Raw genomic sequence first — 16,158 nt, 5'->3', positions numbered from 1 at the left:
AGTTACAGACAATGGGTTAGCCTAACCTGACCGGTCTCTCTCTCTCTCTCTCACTCTCTCTCTAAATATATATATATATTTATCTGGCTGCTGACCCCCCCTCCCTCAATCTCAGAGATCAAACTTCTCTATTTGAGACTGTCGCTATTTCCTTTGACTGCAGCCCTTCCATCAAACCCAACTAGCTTTACCCTCCTCGAAGGCAATCTTGCATCAATAGAGGAAAAATTGGTCATTGAGAGAGACAGAGAGAGAGAGACAGAGAGAGAGAACTGACGAAGTACTCATGTCATGTCCCTGTTCATGTCATATCCCCCCCACCTCGTTTCACTTGCTCCCGCTGTCTACCTCGCCTGACATTTCCACAATAATCACTTTGGTTTATCCCACTCAGCTGTGTGGCGGGCAGATGTTTGTCAGGGCACTGTATTTCTCAGCATTCACACTGCTATAATCAAGATTAACTCTTATCTAGTACGTGTGTGTGTGTGCGTGCATGCTGGATATCCCAATTCCTAATCCATGAAGCCATAGCTGTATTGTATAATACAGTGGATGAACCAATTACATTCCCTTTCCACGACATAATTCTCCCTTTTAGTGGAACGTACACTGGGCTACATATTACGTAAAGAGAGAGGATGAACTGGTGGCTTGCCCGTGGTGAGGATAGTCGTGACCTTCTTTATATGTGTGTGGACTGCATATGGACTTGGATGTCGGCACAAGACATAAACAGATGCAACATCTCAGCACTTTGTTACTCAGAGCCCCCCAGGAAATCCTGATAAAATCAACATGCTCTGCGAGGTGAGCCGGCGTTGGCCACACACAAACTGCTGCCATCACATGTTTACCAAAGACACTCAGTAACAGCACGGCAAGGGCAGAGCATGTCCGAGCAAACAGAGTTGTAGCCTTTAAATCACTGTGGTGACAGGGGAGGCTGATATCTGTTTCCAGTAACAAGCTTATTTGATTTCAGTTGTGACATAATGTCTTTTCCAGAAGTCTCTCAGGCAAAGCAACTTTCCAGGTGAAATTAAGAAGGTCCTTCAGGCGCCTGGTTAGTCTCAGGGGTAAAAAATTAATTTGTGCACACAAATAGTTATTTTTTGCTCTCAAATTATATAATTCTTATGCACAAATTAATTCTTGCACTTGTTTTCCGGAATATAGAGCTATATCCATATCAAAAATCTGTACAAATGGCTCATTAAAATGCCCATGTTCTGTGTACTTTCACTATTTTTTGCACTGCATTAAAGTAACACCTGAAAGTGCTTGCAGGGCTAATAAGTGAACTAGAACTCCAGCTAACACACTAGCAAGCCAGGAATAGTGTTTGTCAGTCACAATAGCTCTCTGAGCTTCTCTCTATTTTCTCTGTACTCTGCTGTTTACTGCATTTGCTCTCAGGAAAGAACATCATGTTATCATTGTGGAGGAGAAGCTTTCTGAAGTAAACTAGCTTGCTTGGTCGCCAACGGGGCAATAAGCTAACATATTTTATTCAGTCTTATCACTGTCAGTGGTTAAACACACAGGGTTAGATAAAAATGGATGGTGAAACATGGCTCATAGAGGTAGCTTACTCCAGTTTTGACTTTTTTTTGGCTCTCTGTTCCCTAAAATATCACAGTCAAGACAGGAGCATATTCGCGTTTTAAAGTTCACCAAAGCTGAACATGACATGAAAGATGTAGCCCATCCCTGAGAGTGAATCCACTGATTGCAGTGATTTAATTCAAATTAATTTATTTTGCTGCAAAACTTTGTATTTAGGTTAACCTTTCCATTAGCATACACAGTGGTAGGCTACATGCACACAGCCTAACTGATAGCAGCAAAATGTAGCATCACAACTGTATTAAAAAGAGTGTAGACTAGAGGAAATTGTGAATGTGATTATCTAAAAATATATTAGAATGAAGCAATTAATTAATTTGTAGAAACCTCAATACCAAAAATAGCCTGCTGCTAACACTCTGGGTGCTAACTAATCACAACAATCTCCAGTTGATTCTTCTACAGCAACATACATTACACAACATACACAACATAAATTCAAATTTGTGTGCATGACTTTAAACAAAATTTACTCCAGACACCTACTGGGCTCCGTAGTTCCCACCATTATAGAAATAAACAACTCACCTGTGTTGACTTTAATCCTTGATTCTTCACCACGAAAGACCCCCCCACCCATTCACAGACCAGGAGGAGAAACACTCCAGTGCCTCGCGTCTTCTGCCTCTGAGAGAAATCAGAAAAAGGAAAGAAAATACATCAATCACCAACCTCCAAACACTGAATTATAACATTTGTATTTTTTCCCCATGAAAATCAAGCCCACTCAATGATTTTGCTTCTCTTTTGGGCTCTCAGTGGCTTCCATCTGCACCTTGCTTAACGTCAATGGCACCTTAATGCACGGGCTTATCGGTGCTTAAGCCCTGGCCCTCGGGCCACCAGGGGCCTCACGAGATATGAGCTTAAAAAAAAACCAAAACATAGTAAACACGTTGTAGGAGAGTAAAAGCTACCTTTGACGCAGAGGTGGACATGATGAGGAATGAATCCTCTCGATGTACTTCAACACTCTTTGTAAAGACATGATTTACATCATTACGTCATGATTGAACGTGGCGGTGCGGTACCAAGCAGCATCAAAAGAAAGACTGGGCCACCTCACCCTAATGTCCACTGAGCATGACATTCTTTGGGCCGTGGCTTTTAAAGACACAATCAAGGAGTTTACGGCAAAGGAGACCAGAAGAAAGCACTTCTGAAGCAAAGACAATACGCCCTTTTTATACAAGTTCTTTGCTTGTTGTGTTTGCAGGTTTTTAATTGAAAAGACTGATCTTCTCATACACAGGCCTACTTGGCTGATTAGCTGTCTGTACTTATTATTGATGTATTGTCTTATATTGATGAGTGTCATATTCTGTTTACTGATTAGGAGGACACATCATTTACTATTTTTCGCTGTCCATTGACGCATGGTGCTGAATTATTGTTGCTGTGGCATACTGTGAAGGGAGGCCTGCACTTGGAACTTGTGGCAAGAACTTGGGGTGGCTCCAAAAAGGTCTGTCGACCCCCCAGGGTCTATTGTAAAGTTAAGGTGCCCCTGTTTAATGTGATACACTCCTTCCCTTCTTCCCTGCATGGATAAGCTCCTTCACGCTCTTGTGCCCATGAAGGACAAATCAAAAAAGCAGCCATTACTTCACATGATCAGTATGGTATCATAAACATCCACCACAGAGTAAGTTCACTGCCGTGGCACATACGCGCCAGCTCACAATTCACTCTCGATTGACAGATAAGCCTATTAAGAGAGGCCTTTACTATAGCTTAGCCCGTGCATATGCCCAGTGACATTCAGACCCTTGAAAATGACCACATTAGTTCCTGGTGAAATGTAGGTGATAACATTTGTGTGTGAGAAAGCATTACTTATAAGCCATTTAAGTACTGACTTAATACAATAAACCAGAACAGAACTCTAAAATGTAACCAATTATAAAATAAACAGAAATGGTTTATTTTGTAGTCCTCTCTTATCTGTGTTCACCTAAGCAAATAAGTACAGAGACTTAATTTTCCTTAATGAATTAATCATTGCGAGAAGTTATAATTACTAGCATAATAAGCATAGGCTGGATTCTATCATGTGTCATCTTTTCCACAACGCAACCACTTCAATACTCAAGTGTCTGAACTGTGTGTGCAGAAACTGAGATCATCTGAGTGTTTTAACTTTCTTTTGCGGCTCCACAAGACCTCAAATATAATAAAAAAAAAAGTCAAACTTGGATGTTGAGAAAAAATTAGGATTCATGTCTTCATAAGTAAAATCAAAGTCACCGCTCTCTGAATGAAGGGTCTAGGATAAGGTAATAGTTTTAGATTGAGGTTAAGGAGTATAAACAAACTATTGGTCCTTTTCTTTATTCCTGTGCTACACTCATTTTTTTTTTTCTTTTCTTAAACTTCCTCCTTAAGCATAAGCATGGCACTCATTTTCATGAAGTCAAAGAAAAAGTTGGAGGGCGCCAACAAGCTTTTTTTTATTCACTCCTTAAATGTTGAACCATGGAATTCCAAGGAGCTGAATGGGATAGTAGAAGAAAGAAAGAATAAAAATGTCTTGAGGGTGTTAGGGTTTGCTATAGCTTGGTGAATATGTGTGTGTGCAGTGTGTGTAAATATGTAACAAATGCCTCTTTCCCCTCTACCTTCAAGTCTACAGTTATGTCCTGTTAGGAGTATCATTTTCATCAGGCGTCTGCTTAGTGACACAGCATGCTTGCAATTTCTGTCCCCAACCAGAGCACCTCTGCCTTCAGCTCAGCTCATGCTTTGGTTGACAGGACAAGGCTAATGCTCCAAATATAAAAACTGTCTAACCACAAGTTGTATTTTCACATGCAGCGGGAGAAGGCGGTCCCTTGAGCCTTACACTTTTTTTTTAATCCTCTTTTTTTTTTATCATTGGAGGATTTTTCAGGCAGCATTTCTCCCCTGTTGGAAGTGCCGCTCTCTGAAAAGAGAAAGTGGAGGAGCGCTGGGGGCTCAATGGGTCTGGAGAGAGGAGGAGAAGGAGGGGCCGGTGCTGGGTGCCTCCTTTTTAAAGCCAGATTCTCCCCAGATACCTCTGTGCTATTCATCAACAGCTTTTCCAGGGCTGTGAAAAATCAATGTGCTCTGCACTGCAAACAGTTCATAATGACAGGGGATGGAGGAAAAAAAGCTCAACTGCAACAGAATTGATTTGTTTAAGTACAATAACACGGCTCTGCAGCGCGGTGAGGAGCAGGCTCAGGCGCCCAGACAAAGACTGACTGGCAGTATGAAACCACAAGCAGTAATTGATAAACTGCTGGCAAAGTGCAAATCTGAAACATAGAAGCTTGTTATCTAATTAAAGGAGTTTTTCTCTGAATCACCACCTGAAAAATGCACTTTAAGTCTTTAGAGTTAACACCAAATAAAGAATTTTAAAAACATAGAGGAAAAAAAAAACCTTCCATTATAGACAGGATTTGAAGTGGTGTCATAAAATAAAATACAGAATTTTTTTTCCCCAAAAAGTTGAGAAAATTGAAAATTATGTCTGAGGCATTCTTTTTTTCTAAAGTATGTAAAACAAATTTATTCAAACTGGGCCTAAAACTAATTATCATTTTCATATGTCAATTAATCGTTGTATTAAAATGTCCAAAAAAGTCTTCAAATAGCTGTTTTGTCCAAACAACAGTCCAAACTTAATTTACAAAAATATAAAACACAAAAAAACAGCAAATCATTTAAGAAGTTGAAATCAGCTAATAATTGCCATTTGTGCTTGAGAAATGACTTAAATGATCAATAACTGATGTATACATTCTCTGTAAATTGACAAATCGATTATTTTAGTATAAAATTCACAGACACACATGCACACATCTGTTCTAATCATGAATGCAAGTTGCAGACACACACACACACACACATACACACACTTTTTTGCTTTTGGCAGGGAGTCACTACATCCTGAGCCAATTCAAAGCACATGCAGAAAAGGTTTGATGTTGCATAAAGCAAACTCATCAGAATGTTTTAAAGATGACACCAGGCTTCTCATAGGGAAAAAAAACAACCTTTCACAAGGTAAGATTTTAAACCTCCTGATACTGCAAAAAACAGAAGCCGGGAGTAAATTATGTCAAGACAGGCCAGCACAATAAAATATTTCTCCCTGCCTGTTTTAAGCCGGCCACAGAGGTGCGTTTATCATTGTTATTATGCTTCGGAGAGGCCCTCCCAGGTTCAATTGGGTCCTCATGGAGTCAAAATCCCCACTGTCGCTGCAGGACAGGCTCGTTCCTCCCCAGTCAGCACTGGGTTTTTCCTGGCTGAATAAAGAACAGCCATCCTGTGCAAAGTGGGCACGAAACCCGCTGGTGAGTCAAACGGGTGGTGGGAGCTGGACGCCACCCGCTAAGCCCAGACAATGGCAGGTGAGGGACACCTGGGGAAAAACTCTCACCTGGCTCTGCTCTCAGTGTTGTGGGAAAAGCCCTAGAGAGCCACAGGCTGTCTGTCTGTCTGTACACCCAGCCAGCTCTCAGGGGCTATTATTCCCAGTGGGCTACATTTGCATTTTAACTGGTAAATACAGTAGGTTTTGAATACACATGGACATGAAGCACGTGAACAAATAGAACAGGAAAAGGATTGAAGAGGCTTTTTGGCCTCGATGATAAAGGGAAACAATGAGCTACAGTGATAAAATAACTCAGAAACATAAACATGCACAGCTACTGAGCATTAGTATAACTAAGTAAATATGTTGTTTGCTCAGTTAGATAATTAATAAGATAATATTTCCTCAAAAAATACAAATATCCTTTTTTCTTTTTTTACTACATACCTTTTGACAGATATATAGTAGTGATTAAAAGTTTTAAAAGCAGACAAAAACAGAGAAATGGAAGAAAAAGAAAAGTTTTAATCACACTGTCATGTTCTCAGTAAATAACAGTTCTGAAACTTTTGACCTCCCATTCACCTCCCTCCGCAGTGCTCCACTTTCACTTGGTGTTACCTCTGCACATATATATATGATTTCAACACCTCCTTCAGGCTGCATCTTGTTGTTGATCTGCTCAAGACATACAAGATCAACCAAGATACGAATCTCTGCTTTTCAAACAGAGACATCCTACAAAAGACACTTGAAGTCAAAGCAGGAATGCGGGAAGAGCAAATGTCGGAATGATAATCTAGTTGGTTGTAATGATTTTTAGGAGACAAACAGGTTTTAAAGATTAAAACAGGACCGTGAGGAGACAAGCTGGTAACCATCTCACCTCATAGTTACTGTATTTATTTGCACAATAATAACATGATTATAGAAAAATTAATCAGGGCAAAACTCTGACTTCTGCAACTGTCATGTATTGGATTAATTGGCCTTTGCAACAATTACTTACTTTCATTATCAAAGAGCTGTTGATTTTTTAATTTATCAATTAAATGTTTACTCTATAAAATGTGAAAAAACAATGCAATTTTGCAGAGACAAAGTTGACCTAATGGCTTGTTTTGTCCAATCAACAGATTTTCTTTTCAAAATGACATGAAATTTTAAAAAAAGCAGCAAATCTGCATATTTGAGAAGCTAGAACCAGTCACCTTTATAAATGACTAAAACATTTAATAGTTTATCAAATTTTTCAACTTGCTCATCATTTAAGGTCTTGATGTTTGTCTGGTTTCTTCCTGTTTTGATTCTGTTCATGCACCAGACTTGAACTGGATGCTCAGTGGTGTATCTACGGGCTGAATTTTTAATGTTGCATGGCTAGCATTGGTGGAAAACAATGCTGTTTGGGGGCAACAGCAAAAAGACGTGTGTTACAACAAACTGATTAAATAAACATATTAATCAAACACACTAAACACTGAATCCAAGGAAGTCCATTTATTTTCCTTCCGTGTTTTGTGGCACTAAGAGGTTTCCTTTACGCTCATTCAACCGATTATCAAGCAAATCATGCAACATAAATAAAATATTTATCAAATTTATTAAATATTATCCTTAACAGCAGCAGTTAGGATTATTATGCCTGAATATGTTGTATGTACTGTGCTGACTGACAACCTAATCAAGGTTAACAGAAGAGGGACAGAATGTTTTCCAAACCCACATGCCGCTGGTCTCTGAGGACATCAATATAGAGTGATTACATTAGATGGAGTCACATGTTGTTGTCGGATAAAGCTACAAACACAAAGTGTATCACTGCAGTGAATGAGTGCTGTAGTGATGATTGCAGGTTTAGAGATGATGGTTTTTAGCGTGATACATTCAGAGAGCATGAGACACCAGCTCACTTAGCTCCCCAATCTTCACTCTCTACTGATTACCACAAATGCCGGCGCCTAGTTAACCACCACTGCTGTAATTATGTGCCTCACACTCACTCGCACACACACACACACACACACAACCTATACAACACACACTCTAGTACAAAACAGTGCAGTCGTATACATGTTGTGTGCCACCAGATCAGCATCACAGCAACTACCAATTACGTCTTATTTATGCAAATGCAGGTAATTTACTTCCTGCTGTGCATAACTTCCCAATGTGTTATCAAACACTTTGCCCTCAGGCAACAATTGTTTATATTTTGGATTACTTAAAGGACCAGTGTGTAGATTTCAGTGGCATCTAGCGGTGAGGTTGCAAATTGCAATCAATTGAATACCCCTCCCCTTCCGTTTCCAAGCATGTATGATAGCGTTTATCAACGGAAGTGGTAACAAAAACACAACGATTGTTATTTTTAGGTGATTATACACTAATTTACACATAAATACACAAATACACATATTTGTGAATATTATATTCTATTTCTGCCAAGTCTGTTCCACTAGATGCCACTAAATTCTACACACTGCACCTTTAAACAGTGAACATTTTCAGATATTTTATGGACCAAACAACTAATCGATTAATCGAGAAAATATCGATCGAATAATTGTTAGTTGCAGCCCTAATGTAAACCACTTTATTTACAGGTAAGACTTAAAGTGAGTGCACCGAAAACATTAGTAATAATCATAGTCAGTGAGCGCACAACTACGGCAAGTACAGTGGGTCAAAGTCAGCACCAGGAAGTCAGCTTGTAAATTGTGTGGATGGATGTATATGGATGTTGACAGTTTGAATGAAATATACGGCACTTGAGGCTTAGCTGCTGAGCTAACGGCTAACAACACACAGCTAGCCAACCAGTCAATCAGAACAGCTCTCAGAGTGTCATTTACTCCCCCTGGTATTTTGTTCTCTGGATTTGGCATCATTTCTTTCAATAAAGAGTTATTTAAGAGGGTAAATAGCTCTCAGCTAGCTCGTTATTACTACTGTTGTATGGGTAAACTGGTTGTATGAAACTAGAATTTCACTTTAAATACCTTTCTAGTTCAAAGTGGTGATCTGATGCTCATGTGAGTCTTATAATTGATGGTTTCAATATTATTTCTCCTTCTCCTCCCTTCTCTACAGTATATCTTGTTTCAAAAGCAAGAGCAGCCCAAGAGGGTGCTTGTATTTTTCTTCCTTTGTTTCCAGTCTTCCCCTATCAGAGCGAGAAGGTGGTAGCAACTCCCACGAGGCAGATAGAGATAGAGGTGTAGGCTGCTGGCAGAGCGCTGAAGCAAAGAAACACTGCACTGTCTGACCACAGACATATAAATGATGCCCCCCTACCTCCCCTTCTCTGTCCCGGTTCGTCTGCAAAACAAATCCCGTGCCCTGCAGCCAGAGATCCCTCTTTGGTCACCTGGCTGTTTGTTCTCACTGTTTCACTGGACCGGGAGCAAAGGAGGGTTTACAAGAGGTGAAAGGCTTCTTAATGTAATGGAGACAAGCAAGACAGAGGGATCGTCCTGAGCCAATTGGAAAAGAGAGGTGGGTGTAATGAGGCCTGATCTGTCACAAGAAAGAACTACGGACCTGTATTTGCATTTTCAGCCCTTTTCTTCATCTCCCTCCCTTATCTTTTCTTCCTCCTTCTCGTAATAAGGAAAAAGAAAAAGCAATGAGAGAGAGAGGGGGGGGCATATACACAGAGGAATCCAGGGAGGGGAAAGAGAGCACATTACTATTGGGAGGGAAAAAATGATTAAAGGCTGAGATGAACACAATGTGCTGGTTCCAGAGGAAAGAGGAAGGAATTTCCAGAGCCAATAAGCGAAGCATCACAGGGAGACCTGCCTCTCCCTGCTATTCAACCATGACCATGCTGGCTGAAGCACATTTTCTACATCTGCTCTTTTACACTAGCCTTTGGCATGTGTGTTTCATGCACATGCAGCAATTAATGTGTCTAGAATATTGATTTTTAAAACATCCAATCATAGGAAATACTATAGATTACATACAGAATTTGTCCAAATGGGGTTTCTCAAGGTTGTGATTGTTGCAGCTAACCAGGTATAGCAGCGTTAAGATGACTCAGTTGCTGAGGACTCTAGAGGCAAAAGGCAGAAGAGAAAGAGAAAGAAAAACAGTAACATCAATAATGAAGTGAAGGAGACGGGGGGAAGAAAACAAAGCCGTTCATAACAAATGAGAAAACAGGCAGAGCGTCTCATTGCGAGAACGCTAACGACAATCAATTAGCAATTGCTCATGATCTTGGGTGCGTCGGAGTATAAGGTGTCTTAATGAGTCCCATTTCCATTAGCTGCTCGACTCGAGAGGCATAAGCAGGAGGCTGCTCCCACCAGCTCCTCCATCTCAATGCCTAATGACTACGAGAGTGGATTACTCCATCAATTCCTCGCTTCTCTTTGTTTATCCCCTGCGTAAATAATGGTCAACCATTACAATGCATTAAGCGGGCCACTCTACGCAGAGCGAATGAGGGAGAAAGAGGAACACAAGTGCTCCGACGGCATCCTCCAGTGATCTCCAGGAAATCGGCTAATACCGGCCATGTGGTGGCAGCAAGGAGGGGGGGTGGGGGGGGGCAGGGAAGGGGAGCACACATCTGATGCTCTACAATTATCTGGCTGGGTTTTACAGGGAGGTATGGTGGGAGAGGGAAAGGTAAAGGGGTGCCTTATCTTATAAACACAGAATATAGGCAATCATGTTGATTTTAAGGGTCTGTTCAGCCAAATCACAGAAAAAAAGATGTTTTTCCAACAAAGGAAGGTATGAAGGAAGGAATAGGAAGGACCATAGGGCTTTTTTGGAGATGAGGAAGAGGAACAGCTTTCTAATTGTTTAAATACAAAGTAAAGCAGTTATATAACCATAAAACGCTCAATAAATTGTCTCTACTTGGAGACAGGTGCTCTGGCTTTCTCAATCCCTTTCCATTCCTGGAAGTCATCTTTGCAACATCTACTCAAATGTCATTGTTGTTTCTTCTTCTTGAACAAAGCCATCATTTTTTAATCTGTTACTAATTTGCCTAATCTTCACGGTTCTTCAGATACAGAGGAAACCCAAACAGGAATGTGCAAACAGGTTTAGTTCTTGTTTAGTCCCACAGAAAACAGTCTGCAGCGAGATCCGTGACTTATCCTGAGACATTGTTTCTAGAAACATACATTGCTTTCGAACAGCCAAAATTTTTCATTGCTTTGAACATCACAAATCAAATTCCATTCATCTCCATAGTATTCGGGTGGCAATAGATACCTAAGAGACTTGGGCAAATTAAACAAAAACTCTGTAAGGCCAGATACCTCTGTAGAGATTAAGTGGACGAATATGTAATTGTGTAATTAGGGTAAAGTGGCCCACTGTTACAACTCAACTTGGTTCTTTCTTCATGTGCAATTCATGGAGACGAGAATGTTGTAAATGTGATTTGCATTGAATAAGAGCACCGGCCTAAAATGGAAATCGGTGACAAAAAAAAGAGTGAATCTTACGCAATTAACACTACAGAGATGACTTTATTTGTCATATGAGAGAATATAATGTACCTCTGTTGCTGCAGTGCTTTCAGCCTGGATTGTACCAATCAATATTTCACCCAAGGCTCCATCACTCTCTTTCTATTTTCCTCTCTTTCTGGCACTCTCTGGTTTACCTCTTGTGTCACACTGCTGGACAGGATAAAAATTAAACGCATCAGCAGAAAAACACACAAGTGGAAATGATCTCGCCGCTCTGGCCACTCGGGTCATGAATTCAGCTAACTGTGCTTATCACAGGCTGCCGCTATTAGTCTTAATAGCTGCGGTGACAACCTGCCTTGAGAGGAGATGGGCTCTGCTTCCCCGGGCTCAACACAGACAGGTGATTCTCATCTGCGGTCTCTTCATGTGTCACAGCGAAGGCAATGCTAGCTGAGAAATGTCTGGCGGTTTATTGGAGCAAAAACTTCAGAATCCGGCAGGCCATTACAGACACCAGAGCCATATGCTCTTACACACTCATTATGAATCAAGGACAAATTAAGAATTCAATCAAATGCAGATCACATTTTAACAGTTCCTTAGTAGTTATCTTGAATTAGGAGGACGTAAAGACCCAAAACACTCATATAAGCTGTGTCCACATACATGCTAATAGTCTATAGTGTGTGCTATATAGTCTTTTATTGAGCCCAACCAACAATGGATTTTTGAAGCTGATACCAATATTGTTACATGAAATTTTACAGTAGAAAAATTGATTTGGTGGAAAAACTCTGCAATTGAGACACTGTTTCTAAATAAAGTCAAACATATCTTTGGCATTTCCGTACATGTACTTCAATGTATCAAATCAATGTACTTTGCTGTTTTGCATCTGACAGGAAGTGATACAAGATGTCAATCAAACTGACTGGGATGCTAGTTAAATTAAAATTCAATTATATCTCAAAAAGAGAAAGAAAAATGTATTTCTTAAAATCCTTGACGTGTTCTGGATAATTCATCAATACTACAGGTTTTTGTAATGGCTGTCAAATTGAATTACTTTTATGCTCTAAATAATACAATACCCATCAGCCTCAGCTGCCGTTGCCATGGAGAGGAAGCCAGTCACGAATCAGAGCTTTAGCAAATAGAGAACACATTGCTGAACACAGTTACTGAATTCATCCAAAACTGGCGATATGAGGGAACTGTTTAAAAAAGCTGAATATATGAAAACATAATTGTTAGCGATCAGTTTACCATTATCCGCACATGCAACAGAATTTTAAACTTAGTGACTAGATATTTCTCTCCTAAATGCTCCTTGGGAGTTGTAGTTGACCCTTGTCCTTAAGTTTACATACACAGGCTTATGCCCTTAACTTTTTATGACAGAACAAGATATTTTCGAATGTATTGGAAGTGGCTGACTGCCGGTCACTAACATTGTCGATGCAGAAAATTACTTTTCACAATCCTGGAGACGCAATTTAACTCCTCCCACTTTGCTTCTCTGTTGTCAATCCAGTGGGAATTCAACAAATATACAGTAAGTGACACATTGCATTTTTCTCATGGCATCAAGCAACACTCTGCAGGGTTTAATACAAACATAATAATTTATTTTACCCAATGTGAGAGCACTTCATGACTACAGTGTAAGAGAGAATATTGCCGGGGCCGAGAAGAGTACGTGGCATAAGAATGAACGTCTTACTGAGAAAAACAATTTTTCCCTCTGAACTAAAGGTTACTTGCTGTAGCCTGTCGAGCGACCGTGCTGCGCTGCCATTGAATGGGACACACAGCTTGGGCGGCCTGAAGAGACTGAGCGGCAAAGTGAAAGTGTTAAGTTGGGCACCTCAAAAGGTAAAACCACATGAAAGACGCACATAAGAGAAGTCGGCTTGCATCAACACCCCCACACAACAGAAAAACCCATTGAACAGCCATAACTCCTCACTGTCCCTTAACACAAAGCCATACAAACACTGTTTGGGAAACAAATGTCAGGACGTCTTTTCAGCCAGAATGCTTTCCCACGAGCCGGAGGAATCCTCCGCCACTCTCTTCCACAAACGACTGAGCTTGTGACTGGGACCATGTCAACATGTTGCTCCGTTTAGACAGGGGGAAGGGAGGAATTACTTTGATCCACTTTGAGACATGTCTTCCTTTACTGTCAAGATCCGGCTAGAGTTTCCAGCGGGAGAGGAGATGCTTGTGCCTCCACTCTGTGGAAAAGCTTAGGCCTTTTTTTTTTTTTTTTTTTACACAACAATGGCACTTCAAGCCCAAATAAGATGAATGTGTTAACTAATTAGGGCAAATTTGAAGGATTTGATGTAACTTACAGACCACAAAGAGATAGTAGTACTAACAGAACCCGTGGCGACCTCTTATTATCACTCTATTTCACAAACATGACAAAGTGCAGAAGTACTGGGCAGAACACTATGTAGCTGCAGATCTGAGTGTAGAACAATGGGAGTCTGAGCTGATTTCTGGCCTGAACAATGGCAGGATGACATGGAGCCTGACAAGCACACACTGAGCAGCAGGATCTACACCGCAGACAGGAGAGGCAGCTTCACAGAACAAGAACACTGCCAAAAAACATCTCCTCGTCTTCCTTTTCCCCCCTTTTTCCAACATCTTTTATGTGTTTTGGCACCTCTGGCACTCATGACTCAAAAGTGAACAGTCAAGCGTTGAGCACCAACTTGAGTACAACCTTGTGGAGGGAAATGAGCCCGTCGGTGCGGAGAAATTGGGCACGAGGTAAATAAATCTGAATGGAAGGTATAAAAAAATGAAAAACTGATTTAACAATAAATTCTAAACATGGAGGACCCTATGAAATTTCTTCTCGGGTTAGATCTGCCCCCTGTGTCCGTAGTTTGAGAAAAATGAACTAAAACAATTACTGAAAATACAAAAGAAAGTATGATGAAAACAATAATAACAAAGAAAGTTAAATAAAATGGTAGTGTTACATTCAGGAGGTGATGAAATCTCTTGTCTTCCATATGCCACTGAAGTGCTCAAAGTACCCTTCATTATTAATGTCCTCAGAGCAGGACTTGAAGCAGCTTTGCTTCTCTTATCAATCATTCATCTGCTTTCCATTGAAAAACACTCCGATCCTCCAATGTCAAATCAGACTTGAAGTGGCGAAAGAACCACAATCTGAAGTCTTTATTCTTAATTAAAGGAGCTTGCATGAGCCTCAAACACCTGCTCTCGAAAACGATCAACAATGCTACGAACTTGTGGGGGATCCCAAGCAATCTGTAACCTGCCAATCATTAAATACGCAACACTCAGGTCTCATAAATTAAGAATGGGATGTAAGAACCTGTTTGTGCTGGCTCCTGCATGTGTCCTTGTGTTTTGAAAACACCTCATGAGATATATAATAACGTCTATGCTACTTTTATAGTAAAATAGATGGCCCGAGCCACCGCCTTCTCACCTTGCACCCTGTCTGAACAGGATCCCATTTTGCTCGACTACAGCCGTCGTTTGGGTAACAGCAAACATAATCAAACTTCGCGGTCTGTCTCTCTGAGGAGCGGCATTGAAAGCATATCGTGCAGAGTTCTTCGGTGGCAATCTCCAATTACCTTCTGCGTGCAAGTGTTCACTGCGCTGGAACTTTTCCATTTCATTATTACACTCAAGCTGCCCCTGTCGAAAGCCAACCAGCAGCAGCAGCAGCAGCAGCAGCAGCAGCAGCACAGCAGACCGTGTCATCCATGCACCACAGGGGGGACCTTTCCAAGCTGCAGCGAATTCCTCGTTTTGTCTGGGAAAAAGATTCATGTCTATACAAACCACAGGTGCGATGAGCTGCTTTTTTTTTTTTTAACCACCACAGTCAAAAGGAGGCAGGGCAACACTCAGCTCCCCCTCGGCTATGTTTGTCACAATTACTCGGTAGGTCAACTTTTCCCAAGTCTCATTAAGAGGTAAAACACTGAGGCTAGAAAACCCTTCTTTTTTTTTTATGACCCCCGCAGGAAATGTTTCAGCTTGCCGCTGCTGCGCTCGAAAAAGCCACTGATGCAATCGTTCCCCAGCCCTAACAATGGATTTGGGAAACTAGAATGAGGGATTATTTGATGCAACTTCCATTGAAGAGGCCAATTCAGACCAACCAATCAATACTAATCAACAGGGAGATGACAGGAGATGAAATTTCCTCTGCTGCAGCCAAACCCTCACGTATCAGGACTTAAAGCCTGCACTCAGGCTCTCTCACTCCTCCTCTCACAAATCCAGTGGTGGAAAGTAACTAAATACATTTACTCTAGTGAATGTAAGGGTACTTGTACTTTACATGAGTATTTCCGTTTTATTCTACTTTTTCTCCACTACATTGTAGAAGGAAATATTGTCAATTACCTTTATCTGAAAACTACAGTTTCTAGTTACTTCTCACACTAGTATTTTACATATAATCAGATTATAAAAAAGATGTATTGATACAAGTTAAAATTAGCTAAACCTCAATCAGCTACAACATTACAATGCTGCATACCATTTTCATATAGGACATACTTCATAAATTGTTTAAAAATTAGCTTTAACTTTGACTTAATTCGGGGTTAATAAATCATTTATTAATTCGTAATAGACAAATAAGCTGTCAATAGGGACAGCTTGTGAAAAATACGTCCTCATCCAGCGTAACGTGTTTTGAGCTTTTAGCTAGCTCTTCATTTC

The 16,158-nt window shown here is 40.6% G+C and overlaps 1 protein-coding gene across 2 annotated transcripts in view; it reads right to left on the bottom strand.

Annotated features, from left to right (window-relative positions):
• Window positions 1-16,158, bottom strand: part of LOC137171502 (zinc finger MIZ domain-containing protein 1-like) — a 117,408-nt gene that overhangs the window by 85,358 nt on the left and 15,892 nt on the right. For both annotated transcript variants that reach the window (XM_067575455.1, XM_067575456.1), the window contains exon 2: window positions 2,158-2,256. The gene's annotated coding sequence lies outside the window, so the exon portion shown is untranslated. The remainder of the gene's footprint in view (window positions 1-2,157; window positions 2,257-16,158) is intronic.

This window comes from Thunnus thynnus, chromosome 20, assembly GCF_963924715.1.
Source record: "Thunnus thynnus chromosome 20, fThuThy2.1, whole genome shotgun sequence".
NCBI classification, from domain to species: domain Eukaryota; kingdom Metazoa; phylum Chordata; class Actinopteri; order Scombriformes; family Scombridae; genus Thunnus; species Thunnus thynnus.
The sequence above is the reverse complement of the archived record's forward strand: the minus strand, read 5'-3'. Positions and strand labels throughout refer to the sequence as shown.